Source organism: Physeter macrocephalus, chromosome 20 (genome assembly GCF_002837175.3).
Source record: "Physeter macrocephalus isolate SW-GA chromosome 20, ASM283717v5, whole genome shotgun sequence".
Classification (NCBI taxonomy): domain Eukaryota; kingdom Metazoa; phylum Chordata; class Mammalia; order Artiodactyla; family Physeteridae; genus Physeter; species Physeter macrocephalus.
The window spans coordinates 49,458,156-49,460,992 of NC_041233.1; positions in this window are offsets into that span (position 1 = coordinate 49,458,156).

A 2,837-nucleotide genomic window follows, 5' to 3' on the forward strand; every position below is an offset into this window, starting at 1 on the left:
GCTATTCGGGGTTTTTTGTGTTTCCATACAAATTGTGAAATTTTTTGTTCTAGTTCTGTGAAAAATGTCATTGGTAGTTTGATAGGGATTGCATTGAATCTGTAGATTGCTTTGGGTAGTAGAGTCATTTTCACAATGTTGATTCTTCCAATCCAAGAACATGGTATATCTCTCCATCTGTTTGTATCATCTTTAATTTCTTTCACCAGTGTATTATAGTTTTCTGCATACAGGTGTTTTCTCTCCTTAGGTAGGTTTATGCCAAGGTATTTTATTCTTTTTGTTGTAGTGGTAAAAGGGAGTGTTTCCTTCATTTCTCTTTCAGATTTTTCATCATTAGTGTATAGGAATGCAAGAGATTTCTGTGCATTAATTTTGTATCCTGCTGCTCTACCAAATTCATTGATTACCTCTAGTAGTTTTCTGGTAGCGTCTTTAGGATCCTCTGTGTATATGTCATCTGTGTATATGTCATCTGCAAACAGTGACAGCCTTACTGTCTTCTTTTCCAATTTGGATTCCTTTTATTTCTTTTTCTTCTCTGATTGATGTGGCTAAAACTTCCAAAACTATGTTGAAGAATAGTGGTGAGAGTGGTCACCCTTGTTTTTTTAACACCTTTATTGAGTATACTTGCTTTACAATGGTGTGTTAGTTTCTGCTTTATAACAAAGTGAATCAGCTATACATATGCATATATCCCCATATCACCTCCCTCTTTCGTCTCCCTCCCACCCTCCCTATCCCACCCCTCTAGGTTGTCGTTATTATGTTAAAGTAAGTTCCCTCTATGCCTACTTTCTGGAGGGTTTTTATCATAAAAGGATGTTGAATTTCGTCTCCCTCCCACCCTCCCTATCCCACCCCTCTAGGTTGTCGCAAAGCACCAAGCTGATCTCCCTGTGCTATGCGGCCGCTTCCCACTAGCTCTCTATTTTACATTTGGCAGTATATATAAGTCCATGCCACTCTCTCATTTCATCCCAGTTTACCCTTCCCCCTCCCTGCGTCCTCAAGTCCATTCTCTATGTCTATGTCTTTATTCCTGTCCTGCCTCTAGGTTCTTCAGAACCTTTTTTTTTTCTTAGATTCCATATAATATGTGTTAGCATATGGTATTTATTTTTCTCTTTCTGACTTACATCATTCCGTATGACAGTCTCTAGGTCCATCCACCTCATTACAAATAACTCAATTTAGTTTTTTTTATGGCTGAGTAATATTCCATTGTATATATGTGCCACATCTTCTTCATCCATTCCTCTGTCGATGGACACTTAGGTTGCTTCCATGTCCTGGCTATTGTAAATAGAGCTGCAATGAACACTGTGGTAAATGACTCTTTTTGAATTATGGATTTCTCAGGGTATATGCCCTGTAGTGGGATTGCTGGGTCGTGTGGTAGTTCTATTTGTAGTTTTTTAAGGAACCTCCATACTGTTCTCCATAGTGGCTGCATCAATTTACATTCCCACCAACAGTGCAAGAGGGTTCCCTTTTTTCCACACCCTCTCCATCCTCTTTGATTTCTTCAGTGATCTCTTGGTTATTTAATAGCGTAGTGTTTAGCCTCCATGTGTTTGTATTTTTTACAGTTTTTTTCCTGTAATTGATATCTAGTCTCATAATGTTGTGGTCAGAAAAGATGCTTGATACGATTTCCATTTTCTTAAATTTACCAAGGCTTGATTTGTGACCCAGGAATGGTCTATCCTGGAGAACGTTCCATGAGCACTTGAGAAGAAAGTGTATTCTGTTGGTTTCGGATGGAATGTCCTATAAATATCAATTAAGTCCATTTTGTTTAATGTATCATTTAAAGCTTGTGTTTCCTTATTTATTTTCATTTTGGATGATCTGTCCATTGGTGAAAGTGGGGTGTAAAAGTTCCCTACTATGATTCTGTTACTGTTGATTTCCCCTTTTATGGCTGTTAGCATTTGCCTTATGTATTGAGGTGCTCCAATGTTGGGTGCATAAATATTTGCAATTGTTATATCTTCTTCTTGGATTGATCCCTTGATCATTATGTAGTTTCCTTCTATGTCTCTTGTAATAGTCTTTATTTTTAAGTCTATTTTTTTCTTATATGAGAATTGCTACTCCAGCTTTCTTTTGATTTCCATTTGCATGCAATATCTTTTTCCATCTTCTCACTTTCAGTCTGTATGTGTCCCTAGGTCTGAATTGTGTCTTTTGTAGACAGCATATATACGGGTCTTCTTTTTGTGTCCATTCAGCCAGTCTATGTCTTTTGGTTGGAGCATTTAATCCATTTACATTTAAGGTAGTTATCAATACATATGTTCCTATTACCATTTCCTTAATTGTTTTGGGTTTGTTATTGTAGGTTTTTTCCTTCTCTTGTGTTTCCTGCCTAGAGAAGTTCCTTCAGCATTTGTTGTAAAGCTGGTTTGGTGGTGCTGAATTGTCTTAACTTTTGCTTGTCTGGAAAGTTTTTAATTTCTCCGTCAAATGTGAATGACATATCCATTTACATTTAAGGTAGTTATCAATACATATGTTCCTATTACCATTTCCTTAATTGTTTTGGGTTTGTTATTGTGGTCTTTTTCCTTGTCTTGTGTTTCCTGCCCAGAAAAGTTCCTTTAGCCTCTGTTGTAAAGCTGGTTTGGTGGTGCTGAATTCTCTTAGCTTTTGCTTGTCTTTAAAGTTTTTAATTTCTCCATTAAATTTGAATGAGATCCTTGCTGGGTAGAGTAATCTTGGTTGTAGGTTTTTCCCTTTCATCACTTTAAATATGTCTTGCCACTCCCTTCTGGCTTGCAGAGTTTCTGCTGAAAGATCAGCTGTTAACCTTATGGGGATTCCCTTGT